Source organism: Mastigoproctus giganteus, chromosome 10, assembly GCF_048544385.1.
Source record: "Mastigoproctus giganteus isolate SK-2022 chromosome 10, ASM4854438v1, whole genome shotgun sequence".
NCBI classification, from domain to species: Eukaryota; Metazoa; Arthropoda; class Arachnida; order Uropygi; family Thelyphonidae; genus Mastigoproctus; species Mastigoproctus giganteus.
Window position 1 is genome coordinate 81,717,405 of NC_143584.1, and position 18,501 is coordinate 81,735,905.

Below are 18,501 nucleotides of genomic sequence, written 5' to 3' on the forward strand. Positions count from 1 at the left end.
ATGCGAGATATCGAAAAAATACCCTCGGCAGTGCTATCGATTTACGCCGTCAGCAAGCAGAAGAATCAAATCTTTGATGGAAGAACATTTGTAGTGATTTCTAAAGGGAATAACCTGATTATAGAGAACGAGAGAGAGAGGGTGGGGATTAGGGAATAGAAAATAAAGAACAGAGAAAATATTAGTGCACTTAACAGGGGGAAATTGATTAAAAGAAAGAGTGGACTCTTTTCTACAATAATAATAATCTCTAAGATGTTCACTCTCGCGGATAATATAGTTACCATTGTTTTTACACTCTGTGTGGAACAGTTTTGGGTTCGAATCCTGTCCAGATGGGAGGAATTGTTACGAGCCTTTTTATTCTCACTGGCCTAGTTAATCGTTTTTGTATTCGAAGGTTGCACAGTCCTCCCCCATTTCCTTATTCTCGATTTTTTTAACCAGCATAAAAAAAAAAAAACAAAAAAAAACACAGCCAAACTGACCATTGAATATGTGCAGTTTACAGACATAACACACTGATACTTAACAACCCTAACGGCTTTTGTGCAAAAACAAACAAAGCAATCTAAAGTATTCATTAAAATGTCAGAAAAGCTTCTTCTTTCAGTCTGAATCAATCCTGCTCTTTTATGACTTTTCAGGTCTTTCATACAGCGACTGAAAGATCTAACAGAAAAAAAAAAAAAAAAAAAAAGAAGAAAAAGTCACCTATTTTAAACTTCTTATTTGAATTGCCAGTAACGAAGCGGTGTCGGTGGCAAATTCTGATTCATTGTGTGTGTGGCTAGGGGGAACTTGTTCTTGCCAGTATGGTCGTTTACTGAGTTCTGAGATAGTTTATTTTGTGGAGTTTGTAATGGGTTGTTCCGGATAAATGATAAAGTCCCCACAACCATGTTATTATATCGTGGCTATAGGGTTGTTTTGGATGTGTACTGATCAACTGAAGCCGTGCCGCATCGGTATATTGTGTCTGTTAATTGCGTGTATTTTGATATATAAAAAAAAAACGAACTTTAGAAAACCAGTTAGATTTAATTTTTACTTCTTGAATTTCCTGGTTATGATATTGCGCTGAAATAAAATAGCTATTCCAAACTGAAAATATAGTGTTGTGTAATAGAAATTTAAGAAACAAATACTACATACTATACCTCTAATTCGCCCTGAGCCATCGTGTCTATACACCGCACAGCCTCTCTCTCTCTCTCTCTCTTCAGTACGACATGATACCTCTATTAGAACGCAAATTCAAGGCTTTTATTGAAGATTGTACAAACTTTATTTTAATAGCCAATACAACAACTTGACTCTGTTAAACGAGATTAAGTTAAAAGTACTAAATAAAAGAACTCGAAACTTTTCATAATTTGATCTTAGGTTTCTAGCCAACTTCAGTAAATATAGTCCATTATAAAACCTCCTACATCTGTTAAACAAATTTAATTTAGCTCCTTTATTAACTACCCTAATTTTATTGAACCCATTATATATAATTTTTATATAATGGAATTATTACTAATTCCATGTTTTTAGCTTAGGCTTTAACTTAATATTTGTTTTTAGGCGCGTTCGCATGTATATCTATATAAGCTTATGTGCCTATTGTTTTCACCGCGTCTGTCTGTTTGTCCGTCCACATGTAACAACTTGGCATGTTACGGACGGATTTTTATGAAATTGTGTATTTTGGCCTTTATAAAAAGGCCCAAATACACGATTTGTACAGCCATTACAAATTTAATTAAAATTGGAAAAATAGAAATCCTGTAATTATTATTTCTCTTTTCCATGCAATTTGTATGCGCGCTTCGAGTGTTACGTAATGTGTGGCATGTTATGTTATACATACTCGTGAATATATATATATATATATATATATATATATATATAGAGAGAGAGAGAGAGAGAGAGAGAGAAAGAGAATTAAAAAAAGATTATCTAGGAGATTAATAAATATTATACAGTTGTAATTAAACTGTAACGCTAAGTTTGAGATCGTAAAGTGTTTTATTAAGTGTTCTATAAAGTTATAAACTCAATAATTAATTGATAAGAAGATAACTATATTTACTTTTAACTTCTGTTAATCACAGAAAAAAGAATAAAAATTCAGTTAATTTAAGAAATAATCGAACACGCTTGAAATATAACTCACGGCATACATTAACTAACTTGTTAATTTTGTTATTTGATTCTTATTATTTTATTGTGCAAAGTGTTAATTTAACTTTTTTCATCTCGCTCTGTAACTCAATCCTTGTACATTTTGTGTATTTTGGAGAGTGATAATTTCCACTTTCAATTTACAGTTGTGTGGTTTTACTTTTTATACAAATACATTATTTACTTTATTGTAATTTATTATTTAATTTTATTGTTATAGTAAGTAATATAACAAATTATATGCACGTTGTTATCGGGAATTAGCCTATTATGTGCTTGATGCAAATAAACAAATAAAATAAATAAATATCTGTACAAGTGCACGAGCTGATTTGCATGTTTGCGAGCTGGAAAACCGGAAAGAAATCAGGGGATCCTACTCCCTCCGCCTGAGATCAGAAAACAACAGCCTCGATTAAAGAGGGTTTATAGATATTCCTCACGCCATCGATGGGAATCAAACTCAAACCATGACATGTGCGAAACCACTATGTACTGTCTCGGAGTGAAGGTGCTCCCTCCATTCTGTTTATAGTGTGTTCCGTATTTCTAATTAGCATGTTATCTAACTATTTGTGATGTTGCCACCTACGTTTCTTCTCTAAAATCTGGAAACACTGGAATCAAATGATGCAATCCCTCCTGCAACTGCATAACGATCACATAACCTTTCGCATCACTGTGTTCCGTCCTCTTGTCCAAATGTCTTACCGACTAGCCGTATTGTAACGATATTCTCAGTCTGAATACTGGATCAAGTACTGTATACCCTTCCACTTTTTTTTTAAATACAGGAAGGGGTGACTTTACTTTTCCTGGGATTGAAGAGGGTTCATAGATATTTATGATCGTTCTTTGCACAAACAAGTAAGAAATATTTCATTAAAATACGAGATAGGGAAATCTATATTAAAAAGGATAACAATAAACTTTCGAGCATTTATATTGGAAGCTGCATGCTTTAGGATACTATATAGCTCTGTTTTATGGCCTGCCTACCTAAGGTTCATAAAGTGGAGGTTCCATTAAGACTTATAGTGGAATTTCTAGGCACCTATAAACTCTTCAGTTCCTGGTAAATGGATTAATCCCGTTAATGGGAAGCACTGGTTTTATACTGTTAGGAATAGCTAGGAGTTTGTACGGAATCTGATTTTAGGGGAAAATGAAATAGTGATTTCATTTGGTTCTCATTCGGTTGGCTGAAGTTTGTAATGATGAGGGATTAGTTAACAGAATAGGATTGTTAGTTGTGTTTAAACTACTAAAAGTAGTACTATTTACTTTTATTATACAAGGATAAAAGCAAGTTTATCCTTGCATAAAAATGTTCGAAACATACATATAAGAGATCGTAAATAAAAAAGAGATACGAAACACCACCATAAATTCGACACCCCCCCTAAAAAACATACATTCAATGTGCTGAATAATATTGAAAAATACAATAAAACTGACGTTCATAAAGTAAAACATAAAGTAATGACGTTCAGTTTTATATAGGTGCTACAGCAGGAGGCCTAAAATTAAGTAATCAGTCCACCATTTTTAATATCTTCATGAGCTTCACAAAAAACACCATCACCTGCGTTTCAGTACTTTTCATGTCTGGTGCAGCCAGCACGATTCTACATGAAAGAATTTGCATTCACCTAGCTACACACTGTTCAGAGACATCACTTCCACTGCTTCGAATAATTAATTTTTACAAAAACGCGTAGAAAATGATAAACACACACATGCAGTACAATCAAAAAGTAATTGTTAACACGAGTGGAACGTCAGAGAAATGAGAGCATGCCATTAGTCAGACAGATATAGCGAGTTTTGAAACAAGTCATAGATAAGGCAAGTTTCAGAATAAAACCAGTATTTTAAACGTACAGTACTTTACTGTATGAAGAAGCGAGTTTAATTGTTCTATTCTCTGAAGAATTTGAAGTTCGGATTGAGCTCAAAAAATTGAATAAGACCCCATCATGATAACTGAACTTTCTTCTTGGGATGGAGAAGACAAATATTTGAATGGACACTTCAAGTGAAGAAAACACAGTTACGAATGAAGTTACACTTCTGAACTGTGGTAGTGTTATGCCGTTCTAATACTATATTAACAGTATTAGTAGAACCTCATTAATCCGGGATTCTCATGGACAATAGCATGCTCCTGATTTTTTAAAATTCTGTCATTTTTTTAATGTTATGCATATGGCTTAAGTATTCAGAGGTAATTCGATATTTTAATTACATAAAGACAGTAGTTCATACAAAACGGTAGTCGCCCGGCATCTAGCCAAAATGTTAATTCGTACTAAGGGATTGGTCCAGTAGGTTATATATTTGCCTAAGAAATGAGGGTCGCGGGCTCGAATGCTGCCTCCGCAATAATCTTTTTTTAATATGAGATGTAAATGCAGCACGATATGATTTGAGCAATGGAATAGCCTTAAAAAACTAAATACATAAAACTGTTCAGTTAAGTACTATACTGTGAACTAGTATTCGATGTCTCTCAAAATTAATCACTTTATAAGTGAAAATACATAGTGACAATGATATATTCGTAGAGTTCAGGAAATATGTAAAACGGAAAGAAATTAGTTTTTTTTTTATTATTATTTTTTTTGATTTGGTAGTTGTTGGCGCATCGGCTTCTGTGGCCATATTGCACCTCCCAAGGTTTTTGCAGTACTTTGATCCAAGCCCGAGGCGGGAATGGAACCCGCGACCTTTGGGTTGCCGGGGAAAGAAATTAGTAAAAATGTTCTTGTTTATACTCCGGCACGACCACCAGGTCAGTGGAGTTTATAATAAATCACCAATACAAACATTAATCGTATTTAGCAGTTACGGGCTTGAACCCCGATCCACCAAAAGGGCGTGCGATCGCACTCTTTCTAGTGACCACTCGGCTACGTGGTTTTTGGAAAGGGTCCCTCTCAGTTCATTGCATGCGACAATTCGGCGCAACAGTTCGCTGCATGTGACCGTTGTATGAAAATTTGGTGAAACGATTGTGGCTACGATAATTCGATGTTCACACAGAGATCAGAAATTAACAAAATCAATGAAGTAAAACTTTTAGGAAACAAGATAGTTTGGCAGCTTAGAAAAGAGGAATGCAGCAATTTAGAAAAAAAAAGAAAAAAAGAAAAGAAATAATATATTTGTATCCATTTATTTTGTATAAAAGGATTCACTCCTATCCTTCTCATAGATAGGTTGGAACTTGAGCACGTGCCTGTTTCAGCATGACTCCGTCCATATTGTAATACTGTTAATCCAGATAAGATTATTTATTAACTTTTTTACATACCTACTCAGTTGAATCCTTGCTTTTCCAGGACTTCAGAAGATGCGCATTACCCAACCGGCTTCCATTAATGACCTCTACTTTTTTTTCTGTAGAACAATCCCTACCCCCTTTTGTATTTCCTTTCTCTTGTGTGTCACAATCTTTAACCTGACCGTGGCATTTTTTTAATAGGATCTCCTAAAAAAAGAATGTGCACTGAAAATGAGGGTGGATAGTACACTCCATCAAAAATATAATATATCAAGAACGGTATCATGATCATGAATTCACCATTTACAGCACGGCATGTTAAAAGTGAGCATTTTGTTGCTGTGCTATACACCGAATTCTCACAAAGAACTCAGTGAATTGTCGCATACACTGAACTTCGTACAACGAATTGTCTTAAAATGAATTGACGTAATCGCATTTGGAAATTATTAATGCAACATAATGCATAAATTTGGCAACCTGTGGTGTTTTTTTTTTAAAAGCCTGACCAGCATGTTTTCCCTATTGGAGAAAAATCCACGAAGTTCTGGATTTTTTTGTGGTTCCACTCTATTAATATTGATATACACAGTTCAATAAACAAGTTTAAATTCCTGGTAAATTGAGTTGTGCAATTCTGAGTCGATCAGAATATTTTTTAATCAAGTGAGGGTTATGAGTCATGTACCAGTCTTCGTCCTCATCGTAATGAAATGAGCACAAACGTGTAAAGTTTAATTGCAATTTAATATTTTTTAAAAAAATGCCATTTTTGTGTACATTTCATTTTGCACAGAAGACCGCATTGCAACTTCCATTTATTTATTTTCCTTACAAAATGGGTTGTTCGTTAACGTTTTAATTAATGAGGCGATCCTGCCGGCGCAACTATCTAGGTGCCACCATCGCTCTAAGAGTCTGTTGATTTTCCGATAGGGAGATGTCAACCTGTCTAAGTTGCATCAGAAAGCTGAGTTTGGCGCTTTTTTCCCAAGTGGTTAATCGATGAAGCAAGTACCAATTAGTGACGACAAGGAGATTTTAAGTAGTGGATCTTCTATATTGTTGATGATAATACCACGAGAACCAATTAATTCAGGACTTCAAAACGATCACATTAAGTGAAGAATTCTGAATCTCGCCACTCTCCTGCTGTCTCTGGGAATTGAGTAATTGAGTTCTTCTTGGCAGCAAAGTTTGTGTAAAACTCATATAGATAGGCGTTCGTTTATCTTCTCTTGTTGCGGACGCTCACTATTACGATGGTGCTGTATCAATTACCTATTTTCACGAATAATTTATAGCCGAGTTATTTCCAGAAGAGGCCATTACCTTAGAGATGCTCCTTTCCGCTGCTAAATAACGACCACTAACTAATTGTTGTACCAAGACGCCATTGCTTAGCGTTCCCTACTGTTCCACTTCTTCCCCGTGCTCGCTACATAAATTTAACCACTTTGCCTCCCATCTGGGAAAATTTTAATAACGCTTTGATTGGCTCGATAAATCAGTGCAGGGCCAGTCATTTCCCAGCGCTGTTTTGCATCTTTTCCGAAGCACTATTCTGGTTTATTCAAGTTGTTCTTTAAATTTTCAAATTAGTAATTATCTATATTTAGTAAAGAGATTAAACACACAGCAATGAAACTATCGCTCAGAAACTATTGATTGCTGATAGTAATCTAGAGGTTATAGAAATAAACGTGTTATCTCTTCATTCCCTCGTGTATATATACAGTAAACCGTCGATTTAACGGACTAATAGGGGAGAAGGGGTGTCCGTTAATGCCGAAAGTTCGTTAAATCGAATGTAACCTAAGAAGGGGGGGGGGGGTACATTTTTTATTGTTCTTAATGTGAAAAAAAACTTTTCAATACAATATATAGAACTGTACAATGTAAAATTATGTTGCAATTTAGCCTTTGATTTACGGATATCAGAAACAGTTTGTTTTTTTACGCCGTAAATTTCACAAACACGTGCTACTGAGACGCTTTGTTCTAATTTCTGTGCCACATTTAAGTTCACACGCTTTCTTTTAACTCCCCTATCACTTGATGACATTTTAAATTGTAAGGATTACAAAATTATTTAATAAATAAAGTCACAATTCAGAAATCACAGAAACACTCTGTATACAACCTGACCGCACGATAGCTTGAGGCAGACTGAGACCGAAACAAAGCGAGTCGGTAGACCTTCAGTTTAGTGTCCCGAGTCATGTTCAGCTCGCAAGTCGCCACCTGCTCTTATCTGTTATGTGTAATGTGGGAAAACAGCTATTTGAACACGTTTTCAGAGAGAATAAAAAACAATTTCCCGAATTTGATTATAAAAATAAAAGTAGGTAATTATTAAAACAATAATGGAAATAGGTAATTATTATTAATTTTTCATTAATAATAACGCTGAAGTTTTGTATAACCTAAAAAAAAAATATGGTCGAGATTAATATGTACATTACTGTATTATTTGTCCGGTCCGTTAAATCCGAAATCCCTTATATCGGGGTCCATTAAATTGAGGGTTTATTGTAATTATTAAAGTCACGATTTGCAGTTTGTATAAGGTACCCTAAAACAAGTTTTCAAGTTTAAATTTATTTCCTCGTAAAGATCGTCAGAAAGTTTTTTAAATTCCCTTACAGAATTTAGTGGGCTATAAGAACTTGGTTGTCTTCTTCAGAGACCTTTTTCAGAGTTTTCTATAGCCGAAGTGCAAGAAGATTTCGGTTCGTAGGTTTTATGTTTTAGTTCTGTAAAAGCAGCAAAGGTAACTTCTACTTCCTGTATTAAGACCAGTCCTTCCTTGGCAACTTAATTGGCGCCTCCGTAGCCAGGTGGGAAGGAGCAGCAGTGCGTAGCACACGCTTCTTGATTAGACCGGGGTTCGAGCCCGTCACCACTAAATACGGAGGATGCGGAAAGGTCAGGGAATGACCACCGCATATCCCGGAGCAATATGAGCTTAGTTGCTAATGCTCCTAAAAGGTCTGCGTTCGATTCCCCTCGAAGACTGAAGGAATTCGTAAAGTCCTCTTCAGTCGAGGTACGCCAATCTCAGGTGTAGGGAATAGAGTTCCCCCCGAGAGTTATTCCGGGTTTTTCAGCCAGCACAATATGCAAATCAGCTCATGACCACCCCTTCTAAAAACAAATACAACATCACGGATATGAATTATGAGTTCTGATGCTATTAAAATAATAATTTGAATTTTTGCCCTGACCCTTTCCCAAGCAGTCGTTCGAGGAACTATGTACAAGCAGTTTTGAACCATACAGTGAGTTATTGACCAAGAAGGTTATGAACGTTCGAGATTTAAATGTAATAAAAAGAAAATACTTAATTGTGAACAAAACGAATTTATTACAGCACATTTCCCAAAATGCGAATACATTTCCATAGCTGAAAACTCACCGGATCAACGCTCAGCAGAAAAACGCTGTCTTACCGACGTAATGTAGTTGTTCATAAAGAGCCTCTTCGTCTTTTTTGGAAAATCTCAGTTTTCTCGGTCTTTTTGTTTTCATAAAAAAATTAATAAATAAATAAGAGTACTTTAAAATAGAATTAAAATGCAAAGAAATGTCTGCTTATTTTCGAATTAATGAATTGGTCGTCAGAATGCTGTGGTAGTCTACGTTGCAAAGTAAAAATGCTCGATGATAATGGTTGTTCTGTGTAATAATTTTGTAGTACAGTACTTGTATAATGCGAAGCGATTGACTTCTTCCAGTGATATGCTAGAGAAATGCGACTTAAATTTTCAGAAGACATACAAGAAAAATATTCAGTGTATAGTAAAATCTGGAAAAGGTAACACATTTGTCTTGTGTACTGTATGTGGGCGTGATTTTTCAGTTTCAAGCGGGGGAAACGCGATGTAATTGGAAGTTTGCAGACAAATAAGTATAACAACAGCTTGCAGTGCAGGGAAAGAAATGAAAAAATAGATGTATTTCGTGGTGACGATGGTGTTATACATGTCGAATGTTTATTTGCATATTTTTATAGAACACAATCTTTCTCTGAGTTGGGATGAACTTGCACGATGAGCATGAAAAACATCTTGATGTCGAAGAGTAAGGTTATGATTCCACCAAGGTGTTGGACGTTGTATCAAAACCTTCTTCCTTGCAGCACAAGAGCAAACGCCCTCGTGGGTAGCACAGTTGATAGAATCGCAATCTTCCCCACACCGGATGGAAAACAGCTGGGTTCGAGTCCCATCGGTGATGAGAGGAATTGTTTTGGGCTTTTTTCACAAGGTGGCCGAGTTAGTCGTTCTCAGACGAGAGTAGCATGGTTTTCCTTCCGAAACTCTGGTTTTTCTTCGAGCACACAAAATCGACCAAAGAATTTAGAATTCAAATATATTACCAGAGGTTCAACACAATGACAGGCCCAACCTGCCAAACCAGAATTCAACACACGAAATTTACAAATTTGTGGTCTTAGTTGCCGATGCTCCCAAAACTCAATAACAAGAAGAGCAAGCCCTGATTAGGACTTCGATTTGTCAATTTATTAAATTGGCAGGAGCGGTGTCTGTCAAATCAGGTAAAACAGTTATAATCTAGTGACGTTCAAATAAGTTCCATTTAACACGCCTGAGTGAGAATCGTCGAATAATTTGCAACGGAGCAGCTTGAGTAAAGCCAAGTTGGACAGTTACAGTGATCGCCCTATGGTCACTAGAGCAAAGTCTTTATTTTGAACATTCGACCGTTAATTGGACAATTAACGGTCCAATCAATGTTCAAAAGAACTCTAACAGTTCACCAGTCATTATTATGTAAATCGTACTGGCCATATTATTTCTGGCTTGCACCATTCCACGCGTCCTGTGTCACGTGGCCGTCCGCAGGGATCCATTTTAGGCTTACTCGTCTAGAACTTGGTTCTTGACGAGTGGCTCCTTAGGTGTACTCCTTCTGTCTCTAAATTGGCTTACGCCAATGACCTCGTCTTTCTGGTACATGGAAATTCTCTTTCTCCACTAGGACTCACAGCTAAATCTGTTTAAATTCTTCTTTTTTTTAATTCTAAAAAAATTTAATTCTCAGAAACGTTCTGGTACCACCCTATATAATCTACTATACATGATTGCATGCATCCAATTTTAATTGCACGAATGGGGAAAGAAAGGAGTGATGGGTCTGAAAAATTATTACTTTTCGGTTGCTACAGATGGCAGTAAGCAAAATGATTCAAGCTATATCCCACTGCGGTGACGTTTTGTAATAAAATATCGTTAAATCGAAAGCAGCTTGATCTTAGTGCCAGCATTGCGACTACAACATTGTACATCTTCTGTACAACTTGAACGCATGCGGGAGTCATTTCAAAAATTGTAGGCTTGAAACATGGAGTAGTAAGAATATTAAAAGAGGAGATTGAGCACTTGTTGGTAATAATAGGCTGTCCTTGTCATCTTATAAATTTGTGTGCTGAAAAGAAATCTGCATGCTTTCCTGTGAAAGTGGAATAATACTTGGTGGAAATTTACTACTATCTTGAGGTGCTAAAAGGAAAGATAGACTTAAAAATTTTTAACTCATGCATACCATTGAAAGTAAAAATATTGGCGCATCAGCGACTTAGACTTTAGACCAAGTTTGCGCCGTGTAAATTACGCGTCTTCTGTGGTCGATTTGGCTGTTTTATGGACGAAAACCCGTGTTTCCGTGAGAAAAAAACCACGCGACCCTCTCCTGAGACCGACTGACTTAGCCACGTTTTGAAAAAGGCCCATAAAAATTCCTTGCATCATTGACGGGATTAAGACTGAGGTCTTTTCCACCCGGTGTGGTGGGGGAAGACAGTGATTATATTAGCTCTGCTATACGCGAAGTTTTGTTTGTGGTCAAATGTGTAACTAGACTGGTAGAACAATGGCAACATTTGAAAGTCTGTGTAAAGAAGTGGTGAGAAAAGTAACATAAGCACCATTTTTCAGAGTTACCAAATTCAAAAGTACAACAAGCGATCGCTAGTTAGTGACTCATGTTCAGATCCAGTTCATGACCCAAAAGTTTTGAAAGGAGACGAATTGATGAAGTCAAGAAAAAACTTCTGGTAAAAGTAATCTTAAACTGGCTAAGCATGCTGATAATTGTGAAATGGGCAAAGTTTGCAACAGTCTTTTTATGCAATCAAAAGCACTTGATGTCTGATAGTATATATAAACAGAAAGATAAGCTAATAGTTAAAAGCATGCTTTATTAGTTAAATAACCCTATAGTTGTATTTTTATATAAAATGTGTATTTTACCAGTGAAACTTAATTTATAGTGCAGTGTGGACTTAAAAAAAACTGCCTGCTTTTTCCGATAAATATCCTCCTTTACTCCTGTTTATTGGGAAGCATTCCTGCTTTTTGCAGAACCCGTCCTGAACTATTTTCCTTATGTTTATAAATGCTTGATTTCTAGCTTTTTGAAAGTCAAAAGTTGTCAGCAATTCATTTTCAAAATACAAATAAAAATATAAATAAATATTCGTAATTTATGAAACAACATGATATCTGCTGACATATGAGTTAGTGAAATTGCATTATTTTTATACGTAAACGCATAAAATGATCACCTACCAAGATAGATGAATTGGCATCGTTTTAATTATATCTCATATTGTGAATACTTTCACAACGAGTTGCCATGGTATTGCACTACCTTGAATAAGTAACGCTTCACAGATGGAGAAGACTATTGTTACTTATTCTCGGCGGATACCACCACAAAGACGGCACCGCAGATGGCACTCATATTGTGGAGTTATACTTCATAACTGGGTTGTCACTATTGCAACAACAGGGTCCTACCAACCCATCAGAGAGAGCCCAAAAAAAGCCTTGAAACGGTGCCATCTGGGTGGTAGTGTCCGTCGAGAATAAGTAACATTAGTCTTTTCCATCGATGAGACTTTACTTATCCAAGGTAGTTCAATACCATGGCAACTCGTTATGAAGGTATTCACAATACAGTATAAGACATAATTAAAACGATGCCAATTCATCTATCTTGGTAGGTGATCACTTTATACGTTTACTACGTATAAAAATGATGCAGTTGTACTAACCCATATGTCAGTAAACTCTTTCGCAGTCAAGCAAAAATATCCTTTAACATAATATCTGTCTGACACCAAACAAAGTTGTGCATAGCTTTTTACAACATGCAAATCGGATAACAGCGACTTGCCTCTGGAAGTACTATATTTCGCTTTTATCGTTCGTGCTATCGATTTCAGGATACCTGGCGTTAATCCCGCTGCTTTATAGAAACTTCAGAGCATAGCAACATTCTACAGACTTTGCTAGATGTACACGAAAGCTTCTATCCAAACTTATTGTCATAGAAGGTATCATTCGTAATCATTCCCCATATTGACCAGCAAAATTGGCAATCCATGTACACTGAAAGGACAAAATTCATGGAATATCTGGTTCCTGGGCTACGCGACACTGTCATCCATCTCACTAGTGGACGAACCCACCGCTTGCAGGTATATAGGTACACTGCATCGACGTAGACGGTAATTCGATGTCAGTATGGATAAACGTCGTCCCACTATCATCCCTCTATCATCTTTCGCACCCACTATCATGCCTCGCTGAGTAGAAGCAAGTATTACCAACCTCCCTGAAGAAACTGCTAATGAAATCCGTTTCAAAACAGCCGCCATCCTCCGAAGCACACGGCCCACATGCACTAACCTTAATCACCGTCAGCACGCTGCTCTTTCCTCTATAAGAAAGGATAACACCATCGTCGTGCTTCCCGCTGACAAGGGACGTCGCACTGTCGTATTAGACCGGTCAGCCTACCAAGAGAAAGCCCTGGTCCTCCTACAAGACCCCAACGTATATGAACCTGTGACAGATCCGCCCATTAAAGTCTTAAGCCGTTCTGGATTCATGCGTCAATAAACTTGTCTATGCATGGTTTAAAGCAAAGAAAATTTCTGCTCCGACTCGGCGGCTTCTTCATGCCATGAGCTGCCAACTGTCACAGTTTTATGGGTTACCAAAAATCCATAAGCCAAGTGTTCCTCTCCGGCCCATAGTGTCCTGCTGCAATGCACCTACATATGAACTACCCAAATACTGTATATTGCACGACTCCTCACACCTCTTGTAGGGAATACCACAGCGGCGAATTCATTCGCCTTATTAAAGAGCTCTCAATTTCTGACAACGCTGTTATGGCATCCTTTGATGTAGTGTCGCTATTTACATCAATCCCTGTCCAACAGGCCGTACACTGCACCAAGAGGCTCCTTGAGAATGACTCAAACCTTCCAAACAGAACATCACTGTCTACTGACGACATCTGTACCGCCCTCAACCTGTGCTTGTCAGGCAGCATCTTTACCTTTGAGGATTCCGTATACCTACAAGTATATAGCACTGCTATGGGCGCCCCTGTTAGTTCCGTAGTAGCCAACATCGCCATGAAAGAATTGGAAGAACAGATATTCCTGAACCCATCAGTACCTATTACAACTTGGTGCAGATACATTGATGACATCTTCACCGTCATCCCACGTGGCTCTGAAACAACATTGCTAGAATATCTCAATTCCCTGTCTGTATTCATCCAGTTCACTCTAGAGTTAGAGGTTAACGGATCTCTCCCATTCCTCGATGTCCTAGTAAAACGCGTGGTCCCATATCTAAAAACCTCAGTATACCGTAAGCCTATGTGGTGCGGACAGTTCACAAACTACAGATCCAGCCATGCTCCCAGTCATCTCAGCAGCACTACCAGCATTCTATTCTCCAGAGCTTGGAGCCATTCCAGCATAGTTGAAGCTAGGCGCAACGAGATTTCTAGAGTGAGGACAGACTTAATTAATTGTGGCTACCCAACACACGTATTAGATAAGTGCTTATTGCGAGCACAGGAGCTCACATTCCACCCGAGACCACCACCAACTCAGGCCAATATACCTACCCCCTACTTTCCCTACTATCCAGGCATGTCGGGCCAGATCTCGAAAATCCTCAGAGAATACCGCATAAAATGCGTGCAGTTGCCTGGTAGAAGCTTACGTTCTCTAGTTTCCAGTGTAAAGACCCCTGTCACCTCTCTCTTACGCAGTAGTGAAATATACCGCATAGCCTGCAAAGACTGTGACAGCTGCTATATAGGAGAGACCTGGAGACGTCTTCAAGACCGTCTTGCTGAGACTGACCGGTCCACAATCGCGGAATACTTCTGGTCCACCCACCACGACCTCAATCCAAAGCGGGACTATGAAATAATTGACCACTCCCGACTCTTTCGCCACCGCCTCTGGTTAGAGTCACTCAATATATAGAGGTGGTAGATGACTTTCATCAACCGGTGAAATACCACCACTTTGCTTATTGGAGGCTTGAAGTGATGAAACCCATGTTTAGTCTCTAGAGCAAAGTTTCCGGCATCCCCCTTCCCCCCATACTTCCCTTCAACCCATGCACGGTACTAAGTACTATAGGTTTTGATACCTTTCGTGTTTGGGGTTTTCATAAAAAAAAAAAAAAAAAAATATTCGCCAATTCGAGAGCCATGAATCGCTGCAAAGGCATGAGACTACACCCCATCTTAGAGACAACCGTTTTATGTCTAGACAAACGCTGGAGAAAAACTGCGCACGTCCGTGCAGCAACAATGAACACCAATTTAATGATTGAATGACCTACCTCGTGCTCTCGCACGCTTCACTACATGCATAACCGTGTCCGTTAGAATAGTTAAGTTTCAGTTTTTCTGTTGAAAAAGAGGCACGATTTGTCTCGAAAGCTACAGTATCTATTTGTAATTAAATTATTTTACTGGCTAACACTTAATCATCATTTACCATGGATCCCGATACAACAGGCCCATTTGTCCTCAGTGTCGAGAGTGTATCGGGAATACCTCTTTTCCTGAATAACATCTCATCGTGGAGAGCGCTGTGGGTGGAGAAAGGTTGTGGATGAACGTGGCCGTCTGACTCGCATTGTTTTCAGCCAACCAAAGAGCAGAGTAGCACAAATCACCGCCAACTTCAACGAGAGAGGTGCTAGAAACGTCATCTCCAAGACCATCAGGCGATCATTAGCCGCAGTAGGTTATGAGAGCCGTCGACCCACCAGAGTCCAATTACTAACACCATGACACAGGAATCTACGCCTCAACTGGACGAAAGAACATCGGCATTGGACCTTGGTTGATTGGAGATGGATTTCCTGGTCCGATGAGTCCCTTTTCCAGTTATTTTGAGCGGACGGGAGGGTGCGTATCTGGCGGAAACCGCACGAAGCTATGCTTCCGTCATGTCAACCAGGAACTGTTCAGGCAGATGGACGGTCGGGAATGGTCTGGGGCGTGTTCAACTGGCAGACTTTGGGACCCCTGGTACGTCTAAACCCATCTCTGAACGGTCTAAGTTATGTGTCCATCCTTGCAGACCATCTACTTTCCTTCATGGTCATCGTGCACCCACAGAGCAATGGACTCTTCCAGCAGGACAATGCGCCCGCCTCCTCATAGAGCCGTGGTGACTAGAACGTGATTCGAGGAGCATTCCGCAGGGAGGCCATTCCACCATGGAATGTCCTCCCTGTTCACCGGACATGAACTCTGTGGAGCATATTTGGGATGCTGTGGAAAGGTCCGTTCGAGTTTTGGATCCTCCACCCAGGAATGCGACGGAATTATGGACAGCGGTGCAGCAAGCATGAATGGAAATACCTGTGGAACGCTTTCGTGAACTAGTGGACTCAATGCCCTGCCGTGTGACTGCCTTTATCCGGGCGAAAGGTGGGCCTATCCTTACTAGGTAGGTATCCCATGATTTTTGCCGCTCAGTGTACTACTTCATTCTTGATAAATATGCTGACATTGATGATTTGTGCATGTGTATTGATATTTTCTTGACAAATTAACTATTCTTTATTGTACAACTAGAAAAATGAACACTGCTGTTGTATAAGCGCTTCACAGCCAGAAGGCCAGAGGTTAATTGCCGTTTTTCTTTTTATCAATTTTAGTAAGTTTCATTCATTAAAGGACTTTTGAAGCAGTCGAATAAATCGAGTAACAGTTATATACTCGTTCAAGAGAGATATATACCCCGTTTTATGACTGTTCGTTGAAGTTTGGAAACTACTAGTGCGTAACTTATTTGCAGCAATAACGAGAAAAGTCATATGCCTGTTGGAATCTGTTTAAATTTTCTCAGTACGTGCACAAAAGAAACGTTACACGTATTTCAGGCTGTATGGTTTAATAAACTGAATAATCATAATATGCGGTCAAAGCTTTTGTAATGTAGTTTGTAATAACTATTATTAATAACTAACTCTTATTTATTAATCACAGCAGAAACGTTAAATAGATATATTTCAATTGTTATTGAAATACCGAAATAAATAAGAAAACGACATTATGAAAGCATTGACCGCATATTACAATTATTCAGTTTATTAAATCATAGAGCCAGAAAAATATGCGTTGCATTTCTTGGCTATGATTGCAGAGTATTACAAATGTGGAGTGAATATTGCGTTATGACGTATGCGCAGTAAAGTGAAAACAGTTAACAGTACTTTTATTTATTATTAGTTAATCAATTATAATTAATTGATAAAAAACCCAAAAGTTGTCTTATTAGGATTAATCTAAAACAAACCCATCCACCCATATATATTATGTCCGTAAAATGCGTGTTCTCCTGTCGGTTTGCCTGTTTTGCTAGGCGAAAAATCCCGAGTTTCTTGGAGAATAACTTTGCTATCCTCTCTTGAGACTGACTAACTCAGCCACGAAGTGGAAAAAGCCAATACAAGTTCCTCGCGTCATTGACGGGATTCGAAAACATGAGCCTTTTCCACCCGGTGTGGGGAGCACGATGTTTATAACCACGATTCTACTCGCGAGGATAATAATTATTTAGTAACAAGATAATCAGTTATATGCTCTTTTCCTCCTGTTAATCAAAGAAAAGAAAAAAATTCATTTAATTTAAGAAATAAAAATCTAAAGCTTCTGAAATGTAGTACATTACGTTCATTACGACTATACTTGAATGTCTCAATAAACACTAGACATCAATGAAATGTTTTTCCAAAAGGTTTTAAAGATCGTTGAAGAATGTCAGCATTTTCAACGCTTGTCTCTGAACAGCAAGGAAATCGTGCCGGATGACAGAGTAGAGTATACGGAAGACTTACACTGGGATAGCAGAAATCGATGATTGTGGCCTCATACGTTCCTGTGTGTGTGTGTGTGTGTGTGTGTGTGTGTGTGTGTGTGTGTGTGTGTGTGTGTGTGTGTGTGTGTGTGTGTGTGTGAGAGAGAGAGAGAGAGAGAGAGAGAGAGAGAGGCAGGCTAGGCATAATTGCTCAAGCATACAATATGTGGTATATTTTAGTAATTATTATAAATCGAAACCAATTATTTCTTGTTAAATTTTGAGCGTTGGAAGGCAAACACTGCTGAGATAGTACAGTAGAGTTAATGGCTACATAGCGTCATCGAGAGATAGGGGATGGAGAATTTCATTATGACAAATATAGCGTGTTCAGGCGAGATAGGCAAAGCAGAAGATGAGGATCATGGTTCTTGTCATAAGTCCCTCAAATGCATTTGAACGTTTGACCCTGTATGGTGTAACATGACTTGCCGTAATGGGAAGATGATACTGAGGTTACCTTACAGGACAAACGAGTCTGAGGAATATGAGAGCTTACCAAACCAGGTATCTATCCCTGTAATACTGGATTTTAAAATGGCTAAATAAGAACTCAAGCTTACCACCTACAATCTCAAATTCTGTCATGCTCTCTAATCTAAATATTCTACCTTGGAAGTATCACATCATATCCAGGAACCTCGTGATCTTCACCCAGCTTCTCTCCGGAAAATTAAGCTCATCTGATATCTGGGATATCATTGCTAGACCGTCAGATCGTAATAGAAGTCATACCGACCCACTGCCATACAGATCCAAGTTGCGGGCATGACCTCCCTTGATAACATGTTTCCATTTAATTCCATGGAAATATTTAATA